Below are 16,157 nucleotides of genomic sequence, written 5' to 3'. Positions count from 1 at the left end.
ACTTTCACCGACTTCCTTTCTACCTTATCCTCACTACTGCAATCATCCCAGATATTCAACATGGCACACATCTTCTCCTCCCATTCGGCCTCTGCCAATACCAATTCTTTCGGCAAACCACTTCCGATTGCATTAACTGATCCACCTGCTGAAGGCTTATGAGGTGGATAATTATACTGGTATTGTGGTAAGGGATTATTCTTTGTGCTTGGCTTATTGCGTTCAGAAGGTTTGCTAATCTTCCCACTGTCTATTAAATTATGTATGTCGTGCCTAAGCTTGAAGCAGTCATCAGTAGAATGGCCTTTACACTGGTGATACTCTCAATCCCGATCCAAAAACCTACCCCGTATAGGCTTATTTGGATTAACCAGTAATTTGGACAACACACCATTCTTGATGCAGGATCTCATGACTGTGCTTAAAGGTCTGCCCAAATCGGTGAACTCCCTTCTCACTTTCTCGTTAACAGCTCCAACCGTGTTGCTATTCCCCGACTGGTTTGTAGCAGTATTTCCAGCATTTCTACTTTGATCATTGTAGGAGAACTGGTAGTTACCAAATCCTCGGCTTTTCTTCTTTTCTTCCTTGTACAGCTCTTCAATATTCAACCCAGCCCTTTGCACTAGAGAAAAATCAGTGAGAGGTTGGGCCAGCATCCTCTCCTTGAAGTAAGGCAGTAGACTTCGACTGAAAATCCTAATCAGCTCTTGGTCCTTTGGCCTTGTCTGGACCATGAACAGCTTTGTCCTCCATCTCCTGTAATAATCAGAGAAGCTTTCATCCTTCTCTTGCTTCAAGCTCTCCAAATCACGCAAGCCAAATTCATCACTGTCATCTGTTTTGAAGTGCTTGAGAAAAGCAGTCTGAAGCTTGACCCAATCTCTTTGCACTTCCATCTCCAAACTATCATACCATCTTCGGTAGCTCTTGTGCAGTGTTTGAGGAAATGCTCGTAACACATCCTCCTCGTCATACCGGTTCATTTGGGCAACCCAGATGAACTCAGACAAGTGGGACCGCGGGTCATTGTCTCCTTCAAATAAGGTGTGTTTGAAGGTCTTGGATGAAGTAGAGTTCATAGGCTTCAGGACATATTCAGCCACGTGGAAATTGGTGACTGGGTCCTTCTCTTTTGCAATAGACATTTTCTCTACCTTATCTTTCAGCTCCGCTAACTGCTTAACTAGATCATTCTCAACTGGAACGGCATTACCAGCAAAGGCTTGGTTACCCGAGGTGGGTTCTGGAATCTCCCTTTCCTCAACTATAGGTTGATTACTTGAAGTAGGAGGAACCTGATTCTGTGCCCTCTCTTGGGCAAGAGCAGCGGCTATTATCTCAGTAATAGCCCTTAGCTGGGCCAAGGAAAAGCCAGTATCATTCACATTACCGTCAGCCATCTCAACCAGATCTGAATCAGAAACCGAATCCGACGAACTTGAACGAACCACAAGACTAACCGGAGTAGGCTCGGGGATTGGGGACATTCTGACCAAACGTTGACCAGGGCGTCAGTGCCAAGCTCTCGAAGTGATTTCCCGGGATGGATCAATTCTGACTGATAGATAAAAGGACCTGAGTTAAAGTAGGTTCTGCATGTATGCATGAAGAATAGAAGCACATAGGATGAGGAATGCAGATCTAATGTGCTAATAACCGGTATGGAAATAAGATCTCGGTTTCAACGACTGGACCCAAAACTCGGTATGAATAACATAGCAATAATTTATTTCGTACTCAAACATTTGTGGCATTATCTGTCGTCGACCGTTCCTTTTGGATTTTACAATTGACTATTTTCTCTCAAGTCCCTAATTTTACCTTGGAATGAAAGAATTTCCAAGCGGGATACTTTTTGTTATTTTTTATTTTTTATTTTTGTATCCTTACTTTTTGCCTTGGAATAGATGGTCCCAAGCAGGATCTTATTTTGATTAATTACAAATTCTGTAATCTCACGCTTACTTTCAGATAATGCGAGAAATGTGAAAATACAAAGGAATCGCAACCCCCTTATAACTCCCTTTTCTTTGGGGTATTAATTCACTATAAACGATTGCATTATGTTATTCAAAATGAATTTGAGGTCCAGTCTCAAAATCCAGGTCAAATGTCCATACTAAAAATTAGCCCTTATAAATGCATGGCTGAAATGAAAAGTATTACGTGATGCATGAATTTCACAGCAGATGAGCAATTTATAACATACAAGGGAACGAGAGTTGGGAAATGCATGCCTTCCAACCTTATCTCTCCCACACACGAGTTCCGTTGGTATAAATTCTGACTTCTGTTTCCTAGGATTTGGTCTAATCTCGACAACCAGCAGGGGGTTTTGAGATTAACGACATAAACTCTCGGAAATGAATGCGGCAGAACAACAGCAAACAGAATCAGGTGTTTCTTAGGGGAAGTGACTAAGGCTTTTGACTACATGCATGGGCTTTAGTCCATTAGGCTTACAAAGTCCGGATCCCGCAAACAGGATTCAGGCTTTTACATAGGCCTACTCCTTTTGACGCACCGTTTAAGGTACTAGGCTTGCGGTTGGTAAAATTGCTAATTCTCGGGTGGATGTGCCTAAAATGCAAGGTTTAGGCTGGATCCACCTTCAAAGTTAACAATGATACCAAGGGATAATGTGGGTAGAAAGTGGTGAGAAGAGAGAAATGCAATATGGATGCAAGAATCCTAGAAGAATAAAAGAAAGCAAATAAATAAATACGGACGATTAAAGAATTTTCCGACGGCTTTCTAACCAATTTATTTACAATTTTAGAAAACATAGGTTTAGAGTTAATTCCTAATTGCAACCATCTAGTTATTTTAAAAAAAACCGGGGATTAGTGGATGCCTCCCCAGCAGAGTCCCCAATCTGTTTTCACACCGGCCCCGAGCGATCCGAAAAAATGTTCGCTTTTTAGCTTGTGATTGGAAATGGTGATTTTTATTTTGAGCAAGTGGTGATAAAACCTTTTTGGATGCGATGCCGATAAATCGGTCTTATAAAACATTTTAAGTCGCCACCCATTATTTCAGCAATGGGACCGTTTCCAATTTTATAAAAATGACTCCATTTAAACCCAATCTATTTAAGGCCAAATTATTTAAAAACTGGTCAGGCGCACCAAGGCGATTCTGGGTAAGGGAATTGGGTACGTCGGCCCATTGGAAGCCGACACCCGGAAAAACCGGCCTCTTTTAACCTATGATTTCTAATTTATTTTAGTTAGAAAAGCCAAATTATTTATTTAATTAAACCCAATCCGAATGAATCAAACCGAGTTCTTATGTGGAAAATCAATTAATCGTCCCATTCAAATTCAATTAAATTCAATCATTGCATCCATAATCATTTAAATCATCCACACAAAAGCAATTAAAACAAATAAATAAAAGACCCGCTCTTGCCTTATGGTTAAAGGCGGGCCACAAACCGAACCTAAAAGTACATTCTACCCGATTAAAAATTTTAACCCGAAAACCAAAAAACCAAAATCATGCATAGTTACATTTTAGTATTCTAAAACTTAATTAAATCGCAATCTGCCCACAATTGGTTGTCTTCGGATTTATTAAAAGAATTAAATTTTATTTTTTTTGTACAGAAAGTATTATTTTTTTAAAAAAAAGAAGGAATAAAAATTCATTTCTGGAACCCTAGAACAGCTGTGTCACGCAGCTGTCCTTGGAAGAACAGTTGCGTGACGAATCTAGTAGTCGCGTGACCTAACTGTTCTTAAAACTCCAGACCCATCAAACGTATAATTTAAATCCGCAATTAAAATAGAATATTAAACATAAAAAATGAAATCATGAATATGAACAGTTCCGTCATGCAACCTCCAAATCCGTTACGGATCCGATAGCTGCGTGACGCAACTAATCTGGGTAAAAAAAATAATATTTTGGACATGAACAGTTCCGTCACGCAACAGCCAGGTCCGTGACGGATCTACTGGCTGCGTGACGTAACTGCTCTGGTCCGTGTTTACTTTTCAAACAACTTATTTACGTCTTTCTTTTATTTAAACATGCTCTAATAAAATCTAAAAACAACCAAGAGTGGACAGAATACCGTTTAACTAAGATTAAACTACTAAAGCAATAATAAAATAAATAACAATGAATAAATAACTAAAAATATAAGGAAACGTTTAAGGGAATTACCTAACCCTCAGACTGAGGATTGTAAACAACATGAACGCCTTAAAGAATGAAGGTTAATGGGTTCCAGAAGCTCTGTCCACAAGGATTTAACGCTCACTCTTTTCTCTCTTTCTTTTTCTTCTTTTTATGATTTTCGTTTTTAACCTAACTGATGTCTAATGGCTGTTTTTCTTTAAGGGAACTTAGAAGAGTTTCAGGAGAAAAACCTAGCCGCAAGTGTATGTTTTTACGCCCTAAAAACCCTTGTCCCGAATAAGAGATAAAACGATGTATTTATAAAGGTAGGGCAACAAGGGATAGCTACGTCACGCAGCTGACAGCTGCGTGACGAACCCGATAGCTGCGTGACGCAGCTCACTTTCTGGACCGTTGCCACGTACTCAAACAGAATGAAAAACAGTTATGTCGGCATTCACGGTGACGTCATCTAGATTAGACTTACGTGACGCAACCGATAGTGCCATCACGCACCTAATAGCTGCGTGACGCAACTCTTATGTAACTCAGACACCTTTAAATTAGTCTAATTTAAATCCTTGGGTTAAAAGACTTCTGGATAGCCGTGACCCTTCATTCCACATCCTCGTATCCTCATTGGGTTAGGTGGGGGCATAAAGAAACGCGTTAACAATACCAGATAAATCAACTTCACAATACGAAATTAATTTTCATTAGTTAAGCCAAACAAAACACTATCAAATAAATCTAGAACAGGTACTAGCTCTGATACCACATGTTAAAAAATCTTTAATATAGCCTAGATCTACTGTTCATAGAATTTGTTTGATAGGAATATACAATAAGCGGAAGCGTACCTTGATCCAGAGCAATTGATTACCTCGTTGCGGCAATTCGATTCTCACCGTAATATTAGATCTGTGTTTTTTCACTCTGGCCTTTTGTCCGTAAGTTTTCTCTCAATGGTCAAAGAATTATCAACAGCTACGGGAGTTTCTTTTCACGCTCTCTCAAACAAGCTATCACCATATGTGTTTGAGACAACCGTCACACTCTCTATTTTCTTTTCTTAACCTTGTTGATTCCTTTTTCTTTTATAAGCTAGAGGAAGGGTATTAAAACCCTAACTAGTCCTTATCCATTAAGCCCAATAACCATCATCTTGAGCCACCTTAATTAGAATCAGCTCTTTAATCACATGGGCCACTCAAATTATTAAAATAATCTAATAAGCATATGACTTCTAATAAAAAATATAATAATATAATATTTTCTCAGCCATAAATATTATACGATTATACCATATGCATTGAGATTTCTTTAATCCATATAGAAATCTTGAATATATTTCTTAGAGTCTTGATTTGCTTCAAGTATTTTTCAATATTTTATGGATATCATTATCCACTAATCCATATAGACCTAATATAAATTGAATAAATTTCTCAAGAATTTAATTTTATGCTTCAAGCAACTAGAATCCTTCAGAGATTTTCATATAGTTATCTACATCAAGTTAACATATAAATAGGCAGCCATTAATTCATTAGACACATTTTGAATTTTTATAAATTACCAGACTAATCAAATATCAAATTAATAATTGCATCCACCACATGAGAGTATTTATCCTCATAATCAATGTTAGTGCTTTACGAAAAAAATTTTGTGCAACAAGTTTGCTTTATATCTCATGACTCCATTTCAATTTCGCACAAATACATATTTATATTCTACTGGCTTGACATCTCTTGGTGCCCATATTAAAATTTCAAAATTTACTTTCCAAGTAAATTAAATGCCACATGCATCATTCTATTTTGGCCAGTCAATTCTGTCTATATTCTCAATAGACAGTTCTCAAGATCCTTATAATCTTTCAAAAAAATTCAGCACTACATCATAAAAATATTATCGATATTTCTTTTATATCGGTTCCATAACACTCCTGACATGATATAATTTATAGAGATCTCATAATTTTTATTGATTTTAAGTATCTGAGTTTCTTTGGAAAACTTAGTCATGTCAAGGAAATTCTTTCACAATTTGCTCTTCTAGAGCTTGACCATCTTAAATATTTGCTCCTTTCCTTTTTTAGGATTTTTATCCTTGAAACCGATTAGTCTACATACTTCAGGCGTGCTTTAAACTCATTAGCATAGCAATTTGTCCTTTAGGGACTTTAATTCTAATAGGAGCAAGTTGCAGCTAGTATGTGAGATTTAATTATCTCCTTTTTGCATTAGTAAATATATCTAGCTATTAATTTGCAATATTTTACAAAATGAATTATCTTTTAAACTTTTAAATTCACACTGCCTTGTATGAGGATTAAGATATAATAACGGTAATACTTTTTTTATCAATTATTCTTCTAGCTGCTTATTTTCTCCCTTGATGTTGGGATTCATAACAATTAGCAAATTTGGTTATAAATAACTTCATTATTTTGAAAGTTCTAGATAGATAGATGTAAATCCATACCCAACTTATTTTCCACCCTCTTTTAAGAATTCATCTTAGTGCATTGTGGTGGAGCAATTAGAACATACGGTGCACATTTCAAAAATTTATGGATGGGTAATATTTGGTTCCTGATCCAAAATCAATTATAAAGGGGGCAAAATTATAACAACTTATTGGCCTAATGCGAGTAAGTGCTACTATATATAATAGCATGCTGCTCTACAAAAATAGAGAGCTTAGTTCTCATATTAGTTGCCTTGCAATTAATTATAATCATTTAACAAATGATTCTTACAAATCATTTTGAACATAAATAAAAGCAACAACTCGTTGCATTATAACTACTTCAATCAAACACATGCCATAATCATTAAAGGCCTGATGTGTAAATTCACCATCATTCTCAAACTAAATTAGTTTAATAGCATAATCTATAAATTGTGTGCTTAATCAAATTATTGTGTAAATAATCTTGCAAACTTCAAGTTGCAAGTTAATAATATTTACAAACTCCAGGTTGCAAATTAATAATCATGTAACTATATTTTGGATGCATCTATAATATTTCCAAATAAATTGATCAATAATTTCCCTTTATATATTCCAGAAAATAAAATAGTTCAATTTGAACTCTTAGTGATTGCTAAATAATTAATTTATTTTGAGAATAAACTAAGCATGAATAATTCAATAAATTTGAAGAAACTTCTGCTTCTTCAATAAACATCCACATAAGGATCAAATTTTCTTTTTTTGCATCATTGATTGAGATGGTCCAACTAATCATGCCAAATAATATAAGTACTTAGATTTGTAAACTTCCAATTTACAATCATATTTATTTCGATCATTATCTCTATATGACATCCATTATGATGAATATCTTTGGAATGATGCATTATGCATAAATCCATTCTTCTAGTTAGTAATAATTGCTTTTTCGGAGTTTTTAAACATTTTTTGCTACCAAAACCAACTTTGTCTTTTAACGTTTTGGTGTACAACAAGTATGTAAACAATAGTTGTACATGCCACATTGTTTATACCACTTATGGTAGTAAAATTTATTCTTAATTATGCGGCCACCATAATTGTCAAGATCATTGCTTCAATTGTAACCTTATTAATATTCCTAACAATAAATATATCTTTTTCATTGTACATCTACACACGCCCAATATTATATGTTATTGCATTCATTTCGGGGAATGCATAAGATCTAGTTAGGTGGATCTTACTACTCCCATATATATGTTATTCTATTCACTTTAGGGAATGGAGCAAAATCCAGTTGGGCGGTTTCATATTCTTTATTAAGATCTCTTTATTTTACTTAATGACATAAAGGATATGAAAAATTTCAATCTTGAAATTAATATTCTTCTTGATATTGCCAAGAATATTCAAGGTATAAATATCATGGACAATTCTAGATCAAGAGCTAATATAAATTCCAATTATAATAACAACAATATTTCTATTATATTTAAAATAAATCAATTAATTCTCAATGTTTGAACCACATGGATAATATACGTCAATAGATAACAATAATAAAACAATTCATATGGATATTATGTATGCAAATATACAACAATAATAAAATAATAGTTCTAATATTATAAAAATTATAATAACTTACAATTTTACTCTCTTGAAATGATAAATGCATCTATCCATGTTGTGTTTTGGTCATAGTATCTTCCTCTCAAACCATTCCAAAGAACAAGCAAATATTTAATTATTAAATATCCAATTGGAGAAAATATTGCATTGAAACTACTTTAATTAGATTTTTTATTTTCTATCCTCGATTGTGTGTTCAAAGACGTAGCATCTAATTTCCATAATCAATAATTCGTGCCCATATTATCAAGGGCTATAGATTTAGATTTAAGTCAAACATCAATTACCTTTTCCCTAGCATACCTAAATAATAATTAAAAATAATAGCCTATTGCATTTTTTGATATAGCCACCAACTAACATACTCAGATATTAATTGTAACAATAGCCAATAATAATCTAATATAGCTTTAGGCTAAATGCTCAAAATAATAATTGATATCTTTAGCCAATTATATTTTCTGATACGCCTTTAAGCTATCATACCCAAATAATAATTAAAGTCAAATATATATTAAATGGTCACTCTAGAAACATCCTGTCAACCAAATAAATTAGGGTATTGCACCCAAATAATAATTAAAGTCAAATATAAATTTAAATTGGCACTCTTAAAACATTCTATCAACCAAATAAATTAGGGTATTTTACCAAACCAAACAATCGAACGCAAAAGATCACTATAGATTCATAAGCAGAACAATTGGGCAAAATTAACAAAATTCACACCTAGACAAAGGCCTATAGTATTCTTTACTTAATTTTACTGTATTTTCTAATCTGCAAAATTATTATTTAATTAAATTGGTTAGGTATCTAATATGTGTCATAGGGTTCTCTCTTGAGTTAGAGTTGTTGTCACCTTGACGGCTAGGGTTACAAATTCTAATGTCATTTGTCCCTTCCCTGAGTTGATTGTCCTCATTGGTCTTTTTCTTCTTTTCTTTTTTTTGTTTCATTGTCGTCTTCTCTAAACATCTAGTTTCCATTTAAGGGTTGATTTTAGGGTTTTCCTGATCTGTCTATTTTGTGCCTAGTGTTTTGTTTTTTCGTTAGTTTTTTCGAGTGTCTTGTGTCTTTTTCTGTTCTTCTAGGTTTTCATTTTTGTCAGGTTTTTCTCTCGTTAGTTTTTATTGACTGAATCTATCTCGTTTGTGGATTTCTAATAGTTGTTTCTTGCTTAAAGTTGACGTTTTGTTCTTCTTGCTTCAAGTTTACATTTTTTGTTCTTTCCTATTTTTATCTTATCAGTTTTTTTTTTTTTTTTTTGCTTTTCTCCTGTGGTTTTCTCTTTAGAATTCTTCTGTGGCCTTTGGAAAGTGGAATGGATTCACACGGTGGCAGTTCAATATTGGATGGCGTTAGGATTGATCATAAAACCTTTGAAGAGTCTGAGATTTGGAAGTTGGGATTGATGAAGTTGCCAATAGTGATAGCAAAGCCTCTTTATGTCTAGCAGGGAAATTATGGTCGATTAGAACTTTCAACAAATTCGCGTTTATGGACACGATGGTTCGTGTCTGGAAAACTAGACATAGTCTGAGAATGGAGTAAGGACATCTTCTTGTTCCAATTTGCTCACTAGCAAGATAATAAGAATGTTTTGTCCAATGCTCCATAGCACTTTGATAGGAATTTACTGGTTTTGGTGGAGATTAAAGGTGATGAACAACCATCACAGTTAGATTTTTCTAAAACTCCTTTATGGATTCAAGCATATGATCTCCCAATGCATTGTATGACAGAAATTTAGGCAAGGATGATCAGAGGAAAGTTTGAAAAATTTCTTGAATGGGAAGCAACATGTAGTTTTAATTAGGGCAAGTTTATCAGATTTTGGGCACAGATTGATTTGTTGAAACCTCTTTTGCATGGAATTATGATTCGAATTGGGTTGCGTAATTCTATCTGGGTACCTTTTAAATATGAGGGTTTGCCTACCTTCTGTTTTCTATTTGGATTGTGTGGCCATGCTTATAAAAATTATGAGCTTGCTGAAGATGTCAAACTACTTAATTATGGAGATTGGCTGAAAGCTTCACCTTTGCATAGGATTAGTCGATCAAGTTTGATGGAGAATGGGACACATACAATATCTTGAGCTAAGAAGCTTAGTTTTCAGTCTGATTCTCGCCCTCATACTCAAACATGCCAGACAGTGCTATGGAAAATGATAATGAGGACTTAACACGTGCTGTCAGGCGTACTGAGTTGCAGTCTTCTGAAGATCAAACCCAGATTATTTCAACTCAATTGCAGAATATGGTGATGGCTATACCAGGTACCAATCCTACTCTTCTTCTGATTCTTTACTGCGTCCTATCCTTCCCCATGTTCAGGTCCTTGATGATAACCAAAATATGACCATAAACAGTCCTTTACCCAAACTCGTTCCAATTGTCTCTCCACATAACCCGTTGATTTCGCCTCCTGATATCTTTCCTTCACTGTCACACAAATCTGCAATGGAACCCCATCCTGATAGTGCAAGCTAACCTGCTTTACACTCCCAACCCATTTTATCGAACCAACCTGCACCACCTCTCAAACCATATCACAGAATCAACCTGCCATCTCTACTCAACCCATATTAATAAGCCAACCTGCACTAATTGCCAAACCCATTAAACTAAACCAACCTGCACCGCCTGTGACCTTGGGTTACCCTTCCCCTGAGACCTTGGGTTACCCTTCCCCTGAACCAATTGAACCATGTACACTCACCTCAGCGCCTGACTTTGTCATAATCCCACCTGAAGTTTCCCCTCCTACTATGTCTGTTTCAACCTAGAAGTGATTTGCTCATACCAGTAATATTGCTGGGCTTGAGAATTCTGTTAGTTTGATTAGCAAAAAAAAATTGCGAATGATAATGTAGATGTTGTTGTCCCGTCCAAGAAGTGTAAGGTGGGTTTGGCTGTTTCAGAAGTTGCTTCTAATATGGGATCAGCGGAGACTGTCAAGCAGTCTCGTTGGAAGAAATGAGTTGTTTAGTTTGGAATTACAGAGGACTTGAGAACCCTCATGCAATTCATTCATTAAGAAAGCTGTTGAAGCTTCAAGGTCCCAGTTTTGTTTTCCTCATGGAAAGGAAACTTTTTGCTAGGGAGATGGTTGTGGTTCAAAATAAATGTGGCTTTGTTGATGGTATAGATGTGGATTGTGCGTTTGTGAACGAGAGAGGGGGGTTTTATCCTTTATATGGTCAAATGATATGGACATAAACTTGCTGTCTTTTTCTGCTCATCACATTGATGTTGAGATTGCAGGTACTTGGATGTTTACTGGTTTCTATGGTTGGCCAGAAGACCAGTTGAAGCACCACTCTTGGGAATTATTGCGAGCTTTAGCCCAGAATAGTCAGCTCTCCTGGCTTGTTGGTGGTGATTTTAATGAGATTTTATATCAATATGAGAAGGATGGAGAACGTGCAAAGGATAGACAAAAAATGGAGGATTTTCGAAATGTTTTGGATAACTGTGCTTTAACTGAGTTTGGTTCCATGGTTTCAAGTTTACTTGGAGCAATAATCAAAGTGGGGATGGTAATATTATGCAAAGATTGGACCTATTTGTAGGATGCTAGACTGGTTTTATTATTCCCAAAATACTGAGTACAGCATTTGGTCCAGCAAGGATCTGACCACTGTCCGATTTTGTTGTATTGGGTTGATAAGACTCAGAATAAAAAAGAAGGAAGCCATTCCGCTTTGAGCAAATGTGGTTGTGAGAGAGATCATGCCAAGAGGTTGTGAGTGCCGCTTAGGAAGAGTTAGGTATTCCATTTAGAGTTTCTCTTGAAAGCAAATTAATGGAGTGTGGGAAAAGGCTTAAGCGCTTGGAGGCTATTACTTTTGGGCATGTGAAAAAATCATTAAATTTGTTGAGAAAAGATTTGGCAGGTCTCCAATCGGCTCCTTAGATTGCAGAATGTGTTCAAAAGCAGAGGGATATATAAAATAAAATTAAGGAGCTACTGGCACGGGAGGAAATTATGTGGGCACAAAGGTCTAGGATTCAGTGGTTGAAAGAGGGAGATAAAAATACAACCTTTTCCACTCCAAGGCTAACTTTCGCCATACAAAGAAATCCATTATTTCCATTAAGGATGAGGGAGGGAGATTGTATAAAGAGGAGATTGATATAGCTTCAATAATGAATATTTATTTTGTGAATCTTTTTTCCACTTCTGAACCACATGACTATTCTGACGTTTTGGCAACAGTAGAGAGGAAGATTACTGATGAGATGAATTCCTCGCTTCTCTCTCCTTTCTCTAGAGAAGATGTTCATACTGCACGCAAGCAAATACATCCTTCCAAATCTCTTAGTCCGGATGGTATGTCCCCTATCTTTTATCAATTCTTTTGGCATATAGTTGGTAGCGATGTGGAGGACAAAGTGCTCTCTATTCTTAATGATAATGTTTCTCCTGCTTCAATAAATCATACTTTTATAGCTTTATAATTCCAAAAATAAAACACCCTAAATTCACCAAGGAATTTAGGCCTATTAGTCTTTGCAATGTGGTATTTAAATTAGTTACAAAAGTCTTGGCTAATAGGTTTAAAAAACTCCTTCCTTTCATTATCAGTGATACCCAATCCGCTTTTGTTCCCAGTAGGCTTATTACAGATAATGCCTTTATTGCTTTTGAAACTTTTCACTTCTTGAAAAATAAAAGAAATGGTAGGGGTTTTTTGGCTCTTAAGTTGGATATGAGTAAAGCCTATGATCGTGTTGAATGACATTTTCTTAGAAATGTTCTTTCAGAACTAGGGCTTAACGAAAATGGGTAGATCTTATTATGAAATGTGTCTTCTTGGTCTCTTACTCTTTTCTAATTAATAGGGAACCTAAGGAGATGTTTTACCCTCAGCGAGGCTTAGACAGGGGGACCCTCTTTCCCCTTATCTTTTCTTATTGTGAGATGAGGTGTTTTCATGTCTACTTTGTAAAGTTGAAAGGGAGAAGCAACTTCATGGTGTCAAAGTGTGTAGGGGAGCCCCTCCTGTTTCTCACCTTTTTTTTTGCCACTCATAGTCTTATTTTCAAACGGACTAATGTTCGGGAGACAGATGTAGTGGTCAAAATTTTAGCATATTATGAAAGAGCGTCTAGACAAAAAATTAATTTTGATAAGTATAATGCCCTATTTTTTTTGTGTTTGAAATAATAGTTTACTGATCTGTGAATAGTACCACAGATCCGGAAATCGGTATTATTTCAGCCCGAAAAAAATTACTATTTATATTTTATATTTTATTTATTATTTTTGGAGCATGCATACATATTTTTTATGGGTAGAAAGTAAGTAATGAATTTATTTGGAGAATTTAGATAATTAGTGAATAGTGAATTATGGTGTTTTATTAATTAAGGAAATTTGAGAAATTATTTTTATGGAGTAAATTAAATAATTTTGTAGAGATAAATAATATTTTGAAGGAATTTAATTAGAGAATATTTCTAGCCATTATATTAGAGTACCATTGACTTAATCTTAACCCTCCAAGTATCAGTTTTTGGCTTATAAAAGTCAACTCTTATCACTTAAGCAACATTTTTATTTCTTCTCCTTCTTCTTCCTCTCTTTGAATGTCCACTTCTTCCTCTCCTTCTCTCCATTTTTCTTCGTTTCCTACTTACTAAACACACTATTTTCACTCCATTAAACCTTAAATAAGTGATTAATTTTGGAGAATTAAGATTGGATAGTGATATTTGGTGATTATTTCCCAGGAAATTTAGAGATTTCTCTACTTAGTCAAGTAGGTGATTTAATGATTTTCTTTCTTAGTTTTGGGTTTTTTATTTCTATTTTAGCATTTCCATGGCCATTCATGCTCTGATTCTTCTTTTTATTTATGTTCTTGATTTTGATTTTTGATTTTCTATTTATGTAGAGGTTGGAGAATCCTCCACCAAAGATAAGGGGAAAGCTAAGGTTTAAAGCTTAGAGGGCTTTAATCTAAGCTTGTTTTAGAGATACACTTTGCCTCTTTCCACTTTTGAATTTTGAGAATTTATGCTATTATGTGAAAATTGAGAATTTTGTATGAAATGTTTGAATTATTGAGTTTTCATTGAATAAATATGCTCTTGGGTGATTTCTAAGCATGACTACATGTTTGATTAAAGAGGAAAACATTTTCCTCTTCTTCTTCTTCCAAAAGAGGCTAAACCTACTAAGGAAAAAGGGTCTTGAAGTTTTTCTGGTTTTCTTTGCTTGTTTATGCTCTTAAAATGATGCTTGATGAGTATTTAGCATGTGGTAGAAATTTCTACTTTGTATCTTTTGTCTTTCATAATTTTTCCATGACTTTAGTAAGCTAAAATTTGGGGATTTGACATGTTAAGGGCTAATGAGGTGAAATGATGTTATGAATGAGCTACTAAGATTAAATGCATGATGTTAGAATGATTAGAGAGTTGAATTGCCTAAGTAATCAAATATGAGGCTTTTTCCTACTTATGCCATAACATAGGAAAAGTCATCTTTTGTTTGATGGTAAATAATATATGTGTGAGAAGTTTGGATGAAATGTTATGCTATACCTTAAGAAATGAGGAAATTTCCTATGACTTGAATCATAGGTTTATTTGGATAAAAGTATGTATGAGTCATGTGTGATGAGGTTCTCTTGATTATTTGTATGTTTTAAGATTATTTGATGAATATAAGATATAGGTTTGTAAAGTGTTCTTTATGATAAGATATTATGCTTAAGCATGAAACTTTATTGAATTACTTGAGTTTTAAACTGAGCATATAATATGATTTCAAGAAGATTAAAGAAAATAAATTTTATGAAAAATATTACAAATTAAAAAGAATAAAGATATGTTTTTGGGCTCTAATATACTTGGTGTGAATTTGATGCGTGATTTAATTTATTATGTAAGATGAGTATGCTCGGCATTCGATGCCATTATGATATGAAGCTATGATCATATGCTAGGTACGTGGGTGCCTTATGTTAGAGCGGACGCGCTCCATATGTTATGATAGGCTCTTGAAGCCCTATGATTATGTTGGCATATAAGGCCATTATAAATAAGTTTATAAAATCTTATCTGCTTCATTTTCTTCTAAGTATATGCGAGCCCCTTTAGAAAATATTTTTAAGAAAATTAAATTAATGAGATTATATTATTTTAATTAATCTTAGTTTAGGAATAAATGATAATATCATCAAATGAATCTTTAAAGCATGATAATTTGATACATGGTTTTAAAATAAATAGCATGCTTATTGGTAAGATAAATTGTCAAAGTAATGAACATATGATATGAAAGGATTAAGTTATTTACGTTATCAAATTGTAAGTTTAATTTGATATTTCTTTTGCTATGAAAGTATATGCATGTTGAATGTTCAAATGATTTTATGATTGTGAACTTTTCTATAAATTTATGTTTTAAGTATGTTGCCAACGCAAAGTTGGTAAGTATGTGTTTATGAGCACCACTGAGTTTTATACTCAGCGCGTTGATTTTTATCACGCGCAGGTTGAAGACTGTGGTTGTTGCTCAAAGACCAGAAGAGTAGCATCAGAGCAGAAGAGACTATTTTGGTAGTAGTAGATTTAGTTTTATGTAATTAAAAATTATGGCATGTATAATTATTATCTATTTGGAGATTATGTTATTCGAGTAATATAACTTAAGCATGATGCTAAATTATTTTGTTGTATATATATTTGGAGTTAAGCTTGGGACTTATTTAATGGTTGGATTATTAGAATTTGATATATATATATAAAAATGAATGCATTTAGTTGATGATTATTATGATGCTAATGAGATTACATGGTAATGAAGTTATAGAAGTGTTGTTGTGTTGTGTTGGTTATTGGAGTGTGATGGGGATTTGGAGTTTGACTTTGGGAGTGTTTTGTATTCACATGTTTGGCGAGTTCAATTTTTTA

At 34.4% G+C, this 16,157-nt stretch overlaps 1 long non-coding RNA gene across 1 annotated transcript; it reads left to right on the top strand.

Moving 5' to 3' along the window:
• The first annotated feature begins 9,007 nt into the window (after positions 1-9,007).
• Positions 9,008-16,017, top strand: LOC149497653 (uncharacterized). Its single transcript, XR_016319873.1, has 2 exons — positions 9,008-12,564; positions 15,739-16,017. It is a non-coding gene; the product is annotated as an uncharacterized LOC149497653 (long non-coding RNA).
• Positions 16,018-16,157: the final 140 nt, after the last annotated feature.

The sequence above is a fragment of the Jatropha curcas genome, chromosome 3 (assembly GCF_041381405.1).
Source record: "Jatropha curcas cultivar XTBG-Jc1 chromosome 3, XTBG_Jcur_1.0, whole genome shotgun sequence".
NCBI lineage: Eukaryota > Viridiplantae > Streptophyta > Magnoliopsida > Malpighiales > Euphorbiaceae > Jatropha > Jatropha curcas.
This window is presented reverse-complemented; position numbering and strand designations above follow the sequence as displayed.